General features: G+C 39.2%; 25 non-coding genes and 2 pseudogenes across 25 annotated transcripts; all 27 read right to left on the bottom strand.

Annotated features, from left to right (window-relative positions):
- Window positions 1–39: 39 nt before the first annotated feature.
- LOC146034678 (5S ribosomal RNA) lies at window positions 40–158 on the bottom strand. The gene has a single exon (XR_014460082.1). It is a non-coding gene; the product is annotated as a 5S ribosomal RNA (ribosomal RNA).
- Window positions 159–503: 345 nt separating this feature from the next.
- On the bottom strand, window positions 504–622 carry LOC146034666 (5S ribosomal RNA). Its single transcript, XR_014460070.1, has one exon. It is a non-coding gene; the product is annotated as a 5S ribosomal RNA (ribosomal RNA).
- Window positions 623–967: 345 nt separating this feature from the next.
- LOC146031240 (5S ribosomal RNA) lies at window positions 968–1,086 on the bottom strand. The gene has a single exon (XR_014456711.1). It is a non-coding gene; the product is annotated as a 5S ribosomal RNA (ribosomal RNA).
- A 345-nt stretch (window positions 1,087–1,431) lies between these two features.
- Window positions 1,432–1,550, bottom strand: LOC146031282 (5S ribosomal RNA). Its single transcript, XR_014456752.1, has one exon. It is a non-coding gene; the product is annotated as a 5S ribosomal RNA (ribosomal RNA).
- A 344-nt stretch (window positions 1,551–1,894) lies between these two features.
- Window positions 1,895–2,013, bottom strand: LOC146032001 (5S ribosomal RNA). The gene has a single exon (XR_014457450.1). It is a non-coding gene; the product is annotated as a 5S ribosomal RNA (ribosomal RNA).
- Window positions 2,014–2,358: 345 nt separating this feature from the next.
- Window positions 2,359–2,477, bottom strand: LOC146030890 (5S ribosomal RNA). Its single transcript, XR_014456371.1, has one exon. It is a non-coding gene; the product is annotated as a 5S ribosomal RNA (ribosomal RNA).
- A 345-nt stretch (window positions 2,478–2,822) lies between these two features.
- LOC146031029 (5S ribosomal RNA) lies at window positions 2,823–2,941 on the bottom strand. The gene has a single exon (XR_014456507.1). It is a non-coding gene; the product is annotated as a 5S ribosomal RNA (ribosomal RNA).
- A 345-nt stretch (window positions 2,942–3,286) lies between these two features.
- Window positions 3,287–3,405, bottom strand: LOC146027704 (5S ribosomal RNA). Its single transcript, XR_014455092.1, has one exon. It is a non-coding gene; the product is annotated as a 5S ribosomal RNA (ribosomal RNA).
- A 345-nt stretch (window positions 3,406–3,750) lies between these two features.
- Window positions 3,751–3,869, bottom strand: LOC146031828 (5S ribosomal RNA). Its single transcript, XR_014457281.1, has one exon. It is a non-coding gene; the product is annotated as a 5S ribosomal RNA (ribosomal RNA).
- A 345-nt stretch (window positions 3,870–4,214) lies between these two features.
- Window positions 4,215–4,333, bottom strand: LOC146031909 (5S ribosomal RNA). The gene has a single exon (XR_014457361.1). It is a non-coding gene; the product is annotated as a 5S ribosomal RNA (ribosomal RNA).
- Window positions 4,334–4,678: 345 nt separating this feature from the next.
- On the bottom strand, window positions 4,679–4,797 carry LOC146031016 (5S ribosomal RNA). Its single transcript, XR_014456495.1, has one exon. It is a non-coding gene; the product is annotated as a 5S ribosomal RNA (ribosomal RNA).
- Window positions 4,798–5,142: 345 nt separating this feature from the next.
- On the bottom strand, window positions 5,143–5,261 carry LOC146034348 (5S ribosomal RNA). The gene has a single exon (XR_014459754.1). It is a non-coding gene; the product is annotated as a 5S ribosomal RNA (ribosomal RNA).
- Window positions 5,262–5,606: 345 nt separating this feature from the next.
- On the bottom strand, window positions 5,607–5,725 carry LOC146031827 (5S ribosomal RNA). The gene has a single exon (XR_014457280.1). It is a non-coding gene; the product is annotated as a 5S ribosomal RNA (ribosomal RNA).
- A 345-nt stretch (window positions 5,726–6,070) lies between these two features.
- On the bottom strand, window positions 6,071–6,189 carry LOC146031908 (5S ribosomal RNA). Its single transcript, XR_014457360.1, has one exon. It is a non-coding gene; the product is annotated as a 5S ribosomal RNA (ribosomal RNA).
- Window positions 6,190–6,534: 345 nt separating this feature from the next.
- LOC146034653 (5S ribosomal RNA) lies at window positions 6,535–6,653 on the bottom strand. The gene has a single exon (XR_014460058.1). It is a non-coding gene; the product is annotated as a 5S ribosomal RNA (ribosomal RNA).
- A 345-nt stretch (window positions 6,654–6,998) lies between these two features.
- LOC146030995 (5S ribosomal RNA) lies at window positions 6,999–7,117 on the bottom strand. The gene has a single exon (XR_014456474.1). It is a non-coding gene; the product is annotated as a 5S ribosomal RNA (ribosomal RNA).
- A 345-nt stretch (window positions 7,118–7,462) lies between these two features.
- Window positions 7,463–7,581, bottom strand: LOC146030889 (5S ribosomal RNA). Its single transcript, XR_014456370.1, has one exon. It is a non-coding gene; the product is annotated as a 5S ribosomal RNA (ribosomal RNA).
- Window positions 7,582–7,926: 345 nt separating this feature from the next.
- LOC146031515 (5S ribosomal RNA) lies at window positions 7,927–8,045 on the bottom strand. The gene has a single exon (XR_014456980.1). It is a non-coding gene; the product is annotated as a 5S ribosomal RNA (ribosomal RNA).
- A 345-nt stretch (window positions 8,046–8,390) lies between these two features.
- Window positions 8,391–8,509, bottom strand: LOC146034612 (5S ribosomal RNA). Its single transcript, XR_014460016.1, has one exon. It is a non-coding gene; the product is annotated as a 5S ribosomal RNA (ribosomal RNA).
- Window positions 8,510–8,854: 345 nt separating this feature from the next.
- On the bottom strand, window positions 8,855–8,973 carry LOC146031906 (5S ribosomal RNA). The gene has a single exon (XR_014457358.1). It is a non-coding gene; the product is annotated as a 5S ribosomal RNA (ribosomal RNA).
- A 345-nt stretch (window positions 8,974–9,318) lies between these two features.
- LOC146034641 (5S ribosomal RNA) lies at window positions 9,319–9,437 on the bottom strand. Its single transcript, XR_014460046.1, has one exon. It is a non-coding gene; the product is annotated as a 5S ribosomal RNA (ribosomal RNA).
- Window positions 9,438–9,782: 345 nt separating this feature from the next.
- LOC146030994 (5S ribosomal RNA) lies at window positions 9,783–9,901 on the bottom strand. Its single transcript, XR_014456473.1, has one exon. It is a non-coding gene; the product is annotated as a 5S ribosomal RNA (ribosomal RNA).
- A 346-nt stretch (window positions 9,902–10,247) lies between these two features.
- On the bottom strand, window positions 10,248–10,365 carry LOC146029659 (5S ribosomal RNA; annotated as a pseudogene).
- Window positions 10,366–10,705: 340 nt separating this feature from the next.
- LOC146028445 (5S ribosomal RNA) lies at window positions 10,706–10,824 on the bottom strand (annotated as a pseudogene).
- A 343-nt stretch (window positions 10,825–11,167) lies between these two features.
- LOC146034628 (5S ribosomal RNA) lies at window positions 11,168–11,286 on the bottom strand. The gene has a single exon (XR_014460033.1). It is a non-coding gene; the product is annotated as a 5S ribosomal RNA (ribosomal RNA).
- Window positions 11,287–11,630: 344 nt separating this feature from the next.
- Window positions 11,631–11,749, bottom strand: LOC146031830 (5S ribosomal RNA). Its single transcript, XR_014457283.1, has one exon. It is a non-coding gene; the product is annotated as a 5S ribosomal RNA (ribosomal RNA).
- Window positions 11,750–12,094: 345 nt separating this feature from the next.
- Window positions 12,095–12,213, bottom strand: LOC146030993 (5S ribosomal RNA). The gene has a single exon (XR_014456472.1). It is a non-coding gene; the product is annotated as a 5S ribosomal RNA (ribosomal RNA).
- Between the last annotated feature and the right edge of the window lie 111 nt (window positions 12,214–12,324).

The raw sequence follows: 12,324 nt of genomic DNA, 5'->3' as shown, positions 1-12,324 counted from the left end.
TAGCTAGAGAATAAAAACAATTTGCCAGTAATGGGAAAAAACCTACAGCACCTGGTGTTCCCATGTGGTCTCCCACCCAAGTACTAACCAGGCCCAACACTGCTTAGCTTCCAAGATCAGACGAGATTGGGCGTATCCAATGTGGTATGGCTGTAGGTGAAATAGAGTCACTTTTTTGCCCTCTTCTACTTCTATAACCAGGTAAGCTAATAAAAAAGTTTCCTAACATTATTGGCTTACTGAAAAAAATCATGTGTTGGTAATGTAAAAAGACCTACAGGACATAATATAAGCAGGTGGTCTCAAATTAAACTACTAATGAGGCTCAACACTGTTTAGCTGCCAAAAGCAGTTGGAATTGGGCCGAAACAGTGTGGTAAGTCTTTAGGTGATGGCTATTGTGTCTGTTTCACCTCTCTCAAATGTCTGTGTTGGCAATAAAAAGAAAAAGTTTCCAATTTAAATAGCTAGAGAATAAAAACAATTTGCCAGTAATGGGAAAAAACCTACAGCACCTGGTGTTCCCATGTGGTCTCCCACCCAAGTACTAACCAGGCCCAACACTGCTTAGCTTCCAAGATCAGACGAGATTGGGCGTATCCAATGTGGTATGGCTGTAGGTGAGATGCAGGCACTTTTTTACCCTCTTCTACTTCTATCTAAAGGTAAGCTAATAAAAAAGTTTCCTAACTATATTGGCTTACTGAAAAAAATCATGTGTTGGTAATGTAAAAAGACCTACAGGACATAATATTAGCAGGTGGTCTCAAATTAAACTGCTAAAGAGGCTCAATACAATTTAGCTGCCAAAAGCAGTTGGAATTGGGCCGAAACAGTGTGGTAAGTCTTTAGGTGATGGCTATTGTGTCTGTTTGACCTCTCCCAAATGTCTGTATTGGCAATAAAAAGAAAAAGTTTCCAATTTAAATAGCTAGAGAATAAAAACAATTTGCCAGTAATGGGAAAAAACCTACAGCACCTGGTGTTCCCATGTGGTCTCCCACCGAAGTACTAACCAGGCCCATCACTGCTTAGCTTCCAAGATCAGACGAGATTGGGCGTATTCAATGTGGTATGGCTGTAGGTGAGATACAGTCACTTTTTTGCCCTCTTCTACTTCTATAACCAGGTAAGCTAATAAAAAAGTTTCCTAACATTATTGGCTTACTGAAAAAAATCATGTGTTGGTAATGTAAAAAGACCTACAGGACATAATATTAGCAGGTGGTCTCAAATTAAACTACTAATGAGGCTCAACACTGTTTAGTTGCCAAAAGCAGTTGGAATTGGGCCGAAACAGTCTGGAAAGTCTTTAGGTGATGGCTATTGTGTCTGTTTCACCTCTCTCAAATGTCTGTATTGGCAATAAAAAGAAAAAGTTTCCAATTTAAATAGCTAGAGAATAAAAACAATTTGCCAGTAATGGGAAAAAACCTACAGCACCTGGTGTTCCCATATGGTCTCCCACCCAAGTACTAACCAGGCCCAACACTGCTTAGCTTCCAAGATCAGACGAGATTGGGCGTATCCAATGTGGTATGGCTGTAAGTGAGATACAGGCACTTTTTTGCCCTCTTCTACTTCTATCTAAAGGTAAGCTAATAAAAAACTTTCCTAACTATATTGGATTACTGAAAAAAATCATGTGTTGGTAATGTAAAAAGACCAACAGGACATAATATTAGCAGGCGGTCTCAAATTAAACTACTAAAGAGGCTCAACACTATTTAGCTGCCAAAAGCAGTTGGAATTGGGCCGAAACAGTGTGGTAAGTCTTTAGGTGATGGCTATTGTGTCTGTTTGACCTCTCCCAAATGTCTGTATTGGCAATAAAAAGAAAAAGTTTCCAATTTAAATAGCTAGAGAATAAAAACAATTTGCCAGTAATGGGAAAAACCTACAGCACCTGGTGTTCCCATGTGGTCTCCCACCCAAGTACTAACCAGGCCCAACACTGCTTAGCTTCCAAGATCAGACGAGATTGGGCTTATCCAATGTGGTATGGCTGTAGGTGAGATACAGGCACTTTTTTGCCCTCTTCTACTTCTATAACCAGGTAAGCTAATAAAAAAGTTTCCTAACATTATTGGCTTACTGGAAAAAATCATGTGTTGGTAATGTAAAAATACCTACAGGACATAATATTAGCAGGTGGTCTCAAATTAAACTACTAAAGAGGCTCAACACTATTTAGCTGCCAAAAGCAGTTGGAATTGGGCCGAAACAGTGTGGTAAGTCTTTAGGTGATGGCTATTGTGTCTGTTTGACCTCTCCCAAATGTCTGTATTGGCAATAAAAAGAAAAAGTTTCCAATTTAAATAGCTAGAGAATAAAAACAATTTGCCAGTAATGGGAAAAAACCTACAGCACCTGGTGTTCCCATGTGGTCTCCCACCCAAGTACTAACCAGGCCCAACACTGCTTAGCTTCCAAGATCAGACGAGATTGGGCGTATCCAATGTGGTATAGCTGTAGGTGATATAGAGTCACTTTTTTGCCCTCTTCTACTTCTATAACCAGGTAAGCTAATAAAAAAGTTTCCTAACATTATTGGCTTCCTTAAAAAAATTATGTGTTGGTAATGTAAAAAGACCTACAGGACATAATATTAGCAGGTGGTCTCAAAATAAACTACTAAAGAGGCTCAACACTGTTTAGCTGCCAAAAGCAGTTGGAATTGGGCCGAAACAGTGTGGTAAGTCTTTAGGTGATGGCTATTGTGTCTGTTTCACCTCTCTCAAATGTCTGTATTGGCAATAAAAAGAAAAAGTTTCCAATTTAAATAGCTAGAGAATAAAAACAATTTGCCAGTAATGGGAAAAAACCTACAGCACCTGGTGTTCCCATGTGGTCTCCCACCCAAGTACTAACCAGGCCCAACACTGCTTAGCTTCCAAGATCAGATGAGATTGGGCGTATCCAATGTGGTATGGCTGTAGGTGAGATGCAGGCACTTTTTTGCCCTCTTCTACTTCTATCTAAAGGTAAGCTAATAAAAAAGTTTCCTAACTATATTGGCTTACTGAAAAAAATCATGTGTTGGTAATGTAAAAAGACCTACAGGACATAATATTAGCAGGTGGTCTCAAATTAAACTGCTAAAGAGGCTCAATACTATTTAGCTGCCAAAAGCAGTTGGAATTGGGCCGAAACAGTGTGGTAAGTCTTTAGGTGATGGCTATTGTGTCTGTTTGACCTCTCCCAAATGTCTGTATTGGCAATAAAAAGAAAAAGTTTCCAATTTAAATAGCTAGAGAATAAAAACAATTTGCCAGTAATGGGAAAAAACCTACAGCACCTGCTGTTCCCATGTGTTCTCCCACCCAAGTACTAACCAGGCCCAATACTGCTTAGCTTCCAAGATCAGACGAGATTGGGCGTATCCAATGTGGTATGGCTGTAGGTGAGATGCAGGCACTTGTTTGCCCTCTTCTACTTCTATCTAAAGGTAAGCTAGATAAAAAGTTTCCTAACTATATTGGCTTACTGAAAAAAATCATGTGTTGGTAATGTAAAAAGACCTACAGGACATAATATTAGCAGGTGGTCTCAAATTAAACTACTAAAGAGGCTCAACACTATTTCGCTGCCAAAAGCAGTTGGAATTGGGCCGAAACAGTGTGGTAAGTCTTTAGGTGATGGCTATTGTGTCTGTTTGAACTCTCCCAAATGTCTGTATTGGCAATAAAAAGAAAAAGTTTCCAATTTAAATAGCTAGAGAATAAAAACAATTTGCCAGTAATGGGAAAAAACCTACAGCACCTGGTGTTCCCATGTGGTCTCCCACCCATGTACTAACCAGGCCCAACACTGCTTAGCTTCCAAGATCAGACGAGATTGGGCGTATCCAATGTGGTATGGCTGTAGGTGAGATACAGTCACTTTTTTGCCCTCTTCTACTTCTATAACAAGGTAAGCTAATAAAAAAGTTTCCTAACATTATTGGCTTACTGAAAAAAATCATGTGTTGGTAATGTAAAAAGACCTACAGGACATAATATTAGCAGGTGGTCTCAAATTAAACTACTAATGAGGCTCAACACTGTTTAGTTGCCAAAAGCAGTTGGAATTGGGCCGAAACAGTGTGAAAAGTCTTTAGGTGATGGCTATTGTGTCTGTTTCACCTCTCTCAAATGTCTGTATTGGCAATAAAAAGAAAAAGTTTCCAATTAAAATAGCTAGAGAATAAAAACAATTTGACAGTAATGGGAAAAAACCTACAGCACCTGGTGTTCCCATGTGGTCTCCCACCCAAGTACTAACCAGGCCCAACACTGCTTAGCTTCCAAGATCAGACAAGATTGGGCGTATCCAATGTGGTATGGCTGTAGGTTAAATAGAGTCACTTTTTTGCCCTCTTCTTCTTCTATAACCAGGTAAGCTAATAAAAAAGTTTCCTAACATTATTGGCTTACTGAAAAAAATCATGTGTTGGTAATGTAAAAAGACCTACAGGACATAATATTAGCAGGTGGTCTCAAAATAAACTACTAAAGAGGCTCAACACTGTTTAGCTGCCAAAAGCAGTTGGAATTGGGCCGAAACAGTGTGGTAAGTCTTTAGGTGATGGCTATTGTGTCTGTTTCACCTCTCTCAAATGTCTGTATTGGCAATAAAAAGAAAAAGTTTCCAATTTAAATAGCTAGAGAATAAAAACAATTTGCCAGTAATGGGAAAAAACCTACAGCACCTGGTGTTCCCATGTGGTCTCCCACCCAAGTACTAACCAGGCCCAACACTGCTTAGCTTCCAAGATCAGATGAGATTGGGCGTATCCAATGTGGTATGGCTGTAGGTGAGATGCAGGCACTTTTTTGCCCTCTTCTACTTCTATCTAAAGGTAAGCTAATAAAAAAGTTTCCTAACTATATTGGCTTACTGAAAAAAATCATGTGTTGGTAATGTAAAAAGACCTACAGGACATAATATTAGCAGGTGGTCTCAAATTAAACTGCTAAAGAGGCTCAATACTATTTAGCTGCCAAAAGCAGTTGGAATTGGGCCGAAACAGTGTGGTAAGTCTTTAGGTGATGGCTATTGTGTCTGTTTGACCTCTCCCAAATGTCTGTATTGGCAATAAAAAGAAAAAGTTTCCAATTTAAATAGCTAGAGAATAAAAACAATTTGCCAGTAATGGGAAAAAACCTACAGCACCTGCTGTTCCCATGTGTTCTCCCACCCAAGTACTAACCAGGCCCAACACTGCTTAGCTTCCAAGATCAGACGAGATTGGGCGTATCCAATGTGGTATGGCTGTAGGTGAGATGCAGGCACTTGTTTGCCCTCTTCTACTTCTATCTAAAGGTAAGCTAGATAAAAAGTTTCCTAACTATATTGGCTTACTGAAAAAAATCATGTGTTGGTAATGTAAAAAGACCTACAGGACATAATATTAGCAGGTGGTCTCAAATTAAACTACTAAAGAGGCTCAACACTATTTCGCTGCCAAAAGCAGTTGGAATTGGGCCGAAACAGTGTGGTAAGTCTTTAGGTGATGGCTATTGTGTCTGTTTGAACTCTCCCAAATGTCTGTATTGGCAATAAAAAGAAAAAGTTTCCAATTTAAATAGCTAGAGAATAAAAACAATTTGCCAGTAATGGGAAAAAACCTACAGCACCTGGTGTTCCCATGTGGTCTCCCACCCATGTACTAACCAGGCCCAACACTGCTTAGCTTCCAAGATCAGACGAGATTGGGCGTATCCAATGTGGTATGGCTGTAGGTGAGATACAGTCACTTTTTTGCCCTCTTCTACTTCTATAACAAGGTAAGCTAATAAAAAAGTTTCCTAACATTATTGGCTTACTGAAAAAAATCATGTGTTGGTAATGTAAAAAGACCTACAGGACATAATATTAGCAGGTGGTCTCAAATTAAACTACTAATGAGGCTCAACACTGTTTAGTTGCCAAAAGCAGTTGGAATTGGGCCGAAACAGTGTGAAAAGTCTTTAGGTGATGGCTATTGTGTCTGTTTCACCTCTCTCAAATGTCTGTATTGGCAATAAAAAGAAAAAGTTTCCAATTAAAATAGCTAGAGAATAAAAACAATTTGACAGTAATGGGAAAAAACCTACAGCACCTGGTGTTCCCATGTGGTCTCCCACCCAAGTACTAACCAGGCCCAACACTGCTTAGCTTCCAAGATCAGACAAGATTGGGCGTATCCAATGTGGTATGGCTGTAGGTGAAATAGAGTCACTTTTTTGCCCTCTTCTTCTTCTATAACCAGGTAAGCTAATAAAAAAGTTTCCTAACATTATTGGCTTACTGAAAAAAATCATGTGTTGGTAATGTAAAAAGACCTACAGGACATAATATTAGCAGGTGGTCTCAAATTAAACTACTAATGAGGCTCAACACTGTTTAGCTGCCAAAAGCAGTTGGAATTGGGCCGAAACAGTGTGGTAAGTCTTTAGGTGATGGCTATTGTGTGTGTTTCACCTCTCTCAAATGTCTGTGTTGGCAATAAAAAGAAAAAGTTTCCAATTTAAATAGCTAGAGAATAAAAACAATATGCCAGTTATGGGAAAAAACCTACAGCACCTGGTGTTCCCATGTGGTCTCCCACCCAAGTACTAACCAGGCCCAACACTGCTTAGCTTCCAAGATCAGACGAGATTGGGCGTATCCAATGTGGTATGGCTGTAGGTGAGATGCAGGCACTTTTTTGCCCTCTTCTACTTCTATCTAAAGGTAAGCTAATAAAAAAGTTTCCTAACTATATTGGCTTACTGAAAAAAATCATGTGTTGGTAATGTAAAAAGACCTACAGGACATAATATTGGCAGGTGGTCTCAAATTAAACTGCTAAAGAGGCTCAATACTATTTAGCTGCCAAAAGCAGTTGGAATTGGGCCGAAACAGTGTGGTAAGTCTTTAGGTGATGGCTATTGTGTCTGTTTGACCTCTCCCAAATGTCTGTATTGGCAATAAAAAGAAAAAGTTTCCAATTTAAATAGCTAGAGAATAAAAACAATTTGCCAGTAATGGGAAAAAACCTACAGCACCTGGTGTTCCCATGTGGTCTCCCACCCAAGTACTAACCAGGCCCAACACTGCTTAGCTTCCAAGATCAGACGAGATTGGGCATATCCAATGTGGTATGGCTGTAGGTGAGATAGAGTCCCTTTTTTGCCCTCTTCTACTTCTATAACCAGGTAAGCTAATAAAAAAGTTTCCTAACATTATTGGCTTACTGGAAAAAATCATGTGTTGGTAATGTAAAAATACCTACAGGACATAATATTAGCAGGTGGTCTCAAATTAAACTACTAAAGAGGCTCAACACTATTTAGCTGCCAAAAGCAGTTGGAATTGGGCCGAAACAGTGTGGTAAGTCTTTAGGTGATGGCTATTGTGTCTGTTTGACCTCTCCCAAATGTCTGTATTGGCAATAAAAAGAAAAAGTTTCCAATTTAAATAGCTAGAGAATAAAAACAATTTGCCAGTAATGGGAAAAAACCTACAGCACCTGGTGTTCCCATGTGGTCTCCCACCCAAGTACTAACCAGGCCCAACACTGCTTAGCTTCCAAGATCAGACGAGATTGGGCGTATCCAATGTGGTATAGCTGTAGGTGATATAGAGTCACTTTTTTGCCCTCTTCTACTTCTATAACCAGGTAAGCTAATAAAAAAGTTTCCTAACATTATTGGCTTCCTTAAAAAAATTATGTGTTGGTAATGTAAAAAGACCTACAGGACATAATATTAGCAGGTGGTCTCAAATTAAACTACTAAAGAGGCTCAACACTGTTTAGCTGCCAAAAGCAGTTGGAATTGGGCCGAAACAGTGTGGTAAGTCTTTAGGTGATGGCTATTGTGTCTGTTTCACCTCTCTCAAATGTCTGTATTGGCAATAAAAAGAAAAAGTTTCCAATTTAAATAGCTAGAGAATAAAAACAATTTGCCAGTAATGGGAAAAAACCTACAGCACCTGGTGTTCCCATGTGGTTTCCCACCCAAGTACTAACCAGGCCCAACATTGCTTAGCTTCCAAGATCAGATGAGATTGGGCGTATCCAATGTGGTATGGCTGTAGGTGAGATGCAGGCACTTTTTTGCCCTCTTCTACTTCTATCTAAAGGTAAGCTAATAAAAAAGTTTCCTAACTATATTGGCTTACTGAAAAAAATCATGTGTTGGTAATGTAAAAAGACCTACAGGACATAATATTAGCAGGTGGTCTCAAATTAAACTGCTAAAGAGGCTCAATACTATTTAGCTGCCAAAAGCAGTTGGAATTGGGCCGAAACAGTGTGGTAAGTCTTTAGGTGATGGCTATTGTGTCTGTTTGACCTCTCCCAAATGTCTGTATTGGCAATAAAAAGAAAAAGTTTCCAATTTAAATAGCTAGAGAATAAAAACAATTTGCCAGTAATGGGAAAAAACCTACAGCACCTGGTGTTCCCATGTGTTCTCCCACCCAAGTACTAACCAGGCCCAACACTTCTTAGCTTCCAAGATCAGACGAGATTGGGCGTATCCAATGTGGTATGGCTGTAGGTGAGATACAGTCACTTTTTTGCCCTCTTCTACTTCTATAACAAGGTAAGCTAATAAAAAAGTTTCCTAACATTATTGGCTTACTGAAAAAAATCATGTGTTGGTAATGTAAAAAGACCTACAGGACATAATATTAGCAGGTGGTCTCAAATTAAACTACTAATGAGGCTCAACACTGTTTAGTTGCCAAAAGCAGTTGGAATTGGGCCGAAACAGTGTGAAAAGTCTTTAGGTGATGGCTATTGTGTCTGTTTCACCTCTCTCAAATGTCTGTATTGGCAATAAAAAGAAAAAGTTTCCAATTAAAATAGCTAGAGAATAAAAACAATTTGACAGTAATGGGAAAAAACCTACAGCACCTGGTGTTCCCATGTGGTCTCCCACCCAAGTACTAACCAGGCCCAACACTGCTTAGCTTCCAAGATCAGACAAGATTGGGCGTATCCAATGTGGTATGGCTGTAGGTGAAATAGAGTCACTTTTTTGCCCTCTTCTTCTTCTATAACCAGGTAAGCTAATAAAAAAGTTTCCTAACATTATTGGCTTACTGAAAAAAATCATGTGTTGGTAATGTAAAAAGACCTACAGGACATAATATTAGCAGGTGGTCTCAAATTAAACTACTAATGAGGCTCAACACTGTTTAGCTGCCAAAAGCAGTTGGAATTGGGCCGAAACAGTGTGGTAAGTCTTTAGGTGATGGCTATTGTGTGTGTTTCACCTCTCTCAAATGTCTGTGTTGGCAATAAAAAGAAAAAGTTTCCAATTTAAATAGCTAGAGAATAAAAACAATATGCCAGTAATGGGAAAAAACCTACAGCACCTGGTGTTCCCATGTGGTCTCCCACCCAAGTACTAACCAGGCCCAACACTGCTTAGCTTCCAAGATCAGACGAGATTGGGCGTATCCAATGTGGTATGGCTGTAGGTGAGATGCAGGCACTTTTTTGCCCTCTTCTACTTCTATCTAAAGGTAAGCTAATAAAAAAGTTTCCTAACTATATTGGCTTACTGAAAAAAATCATGTGTTGGTAATGTAAAAAGACCTACAGGACATAATATTGGCAGGTGGTCTCAAATTAAACTGCTAAAGAGGCTCAATACTATTTAGCTGCCAAAAGCAGTTGGAATTGGGCCGAAACAGTGTGGTAAGTCTTTAGGTGATGGCTATTGTGTCTGTTTGACCTCTCCCAAATGTCTGTATTGGCAATAAAAAGAAAAAGTTTCCAATTTAAATAGCTAGAGAATAAAAACAATTTGCCAGTAATGGGAAAAAACCTACAGCACCTGGTGTTCCCATGTGGTCTCCCACCCAAGTACTAACCAGGCCCAACACTGCTTAGCTTCCAAGATCAGACGAGATTGGGCATATCCAATGTGGTATGGCTGTAGGTGAGATAGAGTCCCTTTTTTGCCCTCTTCTACTTCTATAACCAGGTAAGCTAATAAAAAAGTTTCCTAACATTATTGGCTTACTGAAAAAAATCATGTGTTGGTAATGTAAAAAGACCTACAGGACATAATATTAGCAGGTGGTCTTAAATTAAACTACTAATGAGGCTCAACACTGTTTAGCTGCCAAAAGCAGTTGGATTTGGGCCAAAACAGTGTGGTAAGTCTTTAGGTGATGGCTATTGTGTCTGTTTCACCTCTCTCAAATGTCTGTATTGGCAATAAAAAGAAAAAAGTTTCCAATTTAAATAGCTAGAGAATAAAAACAATTTGCCAGTAATGGGAAAAAACCTACAGCACCTGGTGTTCCCATGTGGTCTCCCACCCAAGTACTAACCAGGCTCAACACTGCTTAGCTTCCAAGATCAGACAAGATTGGGCATGTCCAATGTGGTATAGGTGAGATAGAGTCACTTTATTGCCCTCTTCTACTTCTATAACCAGGTAAGCTAATAAAAAAGTTTCCTAACTGTATTGGCTTACTGAAAAAAATCATGTGTTGGTAATGAAAAAAGACCTACAGGACATTATATTAACAGGTGGTCTCAAATTAAACTACTAAAGAGGCTCAACACTATTAAGCTGCCAAAAGCTGTTGGAATTGGTCCGAAACAGTGTGGTAAGTCTTTAGGTGATGGCTATTGTGTCTGTTTGACCTCTCTCAAATGTCTGTATTGGCAATAAAAAGAAAAAGTTTCCAATTTAAATAGCTAGAGAATAAAAACAATTTGCCAGTAATGGGAAAAAACCTACAGCACCTGGTGTTCCCATGTGGTCTCCCACCCACGTACTAACCAGACCCAACTCTGCTTAGCTACCAAGATCAGACGAGATTGGGCGTATCCAATGTGGTATGGCTGGAGGTGAGACACAGGCACTTTTTTGCCCTCTTCTACTTCTATAACAAGGTAAGCTAATAAAAAAGTTTCCTAACTGTATTGGCTTACAGAATAAAATCATGTGTTGGTAAAGTAAAAAGACCTACAGGACATAATATTAGCAGGTGGTCTCAAATTAAACTACTAAAGAGGCTCAACACTGTTTAGCTGCCAAAAGCAGTTTGAATTGGGCCGAAACAGTGTAAAGTCTTTAGGTGATGGCTATTGTGTCTGTTTGACCTCTCCCAAATGTCTGTATTGGCAATAAAAAGAAAAAGTTTCCAATTTAAATAGCTAGAGAATAAAAACAATTTGCCAGTAATGGGAAAAAACCTACAGCACCTGGTGTTCCCATGTGGTCTCCCACCCAAGTACTAACCAGGCCCAACACTGCTTAGCTTCCAAGATCAGACGAGATTGGGCGTATCCAATGTGGTATGGCTGTAGGTGAGATACAGTCACTTTTTTGCCCTCTTCTACTTCTATAACCAGGTAAGCTAATAAAAAAGTTTCCTAACATTATTGGCTTACTGAAAAAAATCATGTGTTGGTAATGTAAAAATACCTACAGGACATAATATTAGCAGGTGGTCTCAAATGAAACTACTAAAGAGGCTCAACACTATTTAGCTGCCAAAAGCAGTTGGAATTGGGCCGAAACAGTGTGGAAAGTCTTTAGGTGATGGCTATTGTGTCTGTTTCACCTCTCTCAAATGTCTGTATTGGCAATAAAAAGAAAAAGTTTCCAATTTAAATAGCTAGAGAATAAAAACAATTTGCCAGTAATGGAAAAAACCTACAGCACCTGGTGTTCCCATATGGTCTCCCACCCAAGTACTAACCAGGCCCAACACTGCTTAGCTTCCAAGATCAGACGAGATTGGGCGTATCCAATGTGGTTTGGCTGTAGGTGAGATACAGGCACTTTTTTGCCCTCTTCTACTTCTATCTAAAGGTAAGCTAATAAAAAAGTTTCCTAACATTATTGGCTTACTGAAAAAAATCATGTGTTGGTAATGTAAAAATACCTACAGGACATAATATTGGCAGGTGGTCTCAAATTAAACTGCTAAAGAGGCTCAATACTATTTAGCTGCCAAAAGCAGTTGGAATTGGGCCGAAACAGTGTGGTAAGTCTTTAGGTGATGGCTATTGTGTCTGTTTGACCTCTCCCAAATGTCTGTATTGGCAATAAAAAGAAAAAGTTTCCAATTTAAATAGCTAGAGAATAAAAACAATTTGCCAGTAATGGGAAAAAACCTACAGCACCTGGTGTTCCCATGTGGTCTCCCACCCAAGTACTAACCAGGCCCAACACTGCTTAGCTTCCAAGATCAGACGAGATTGGGCATATCCAATGTGGTATGGCTGTAGGTGAGATAGAGTCCCTTTTTTGCCCTCTTCTACTTCTATAACCAGGTAAGCTAATAAAAAAGTTTCCTAACATTATTGGCTTACTGGAAAAAATCATGTGTTGGTAATGTACA

The sequence above is a fragment of the Crinia signifera genome, chromosome 8 (assembly GCF_055691185.1).
Source record: "Crinia signifera chromosome 8, ASM5569118v1, whole genome shotgun sequence".
Lineage (NCBI taxonomy): Eukaryota > Metazoa > Chordata > Amphibia > Anura > Myobatrachidae > Crinia > Crinia signifera.
This window is presented reverse-complemented; position numbering and strand designations above follow the sequence as displayed.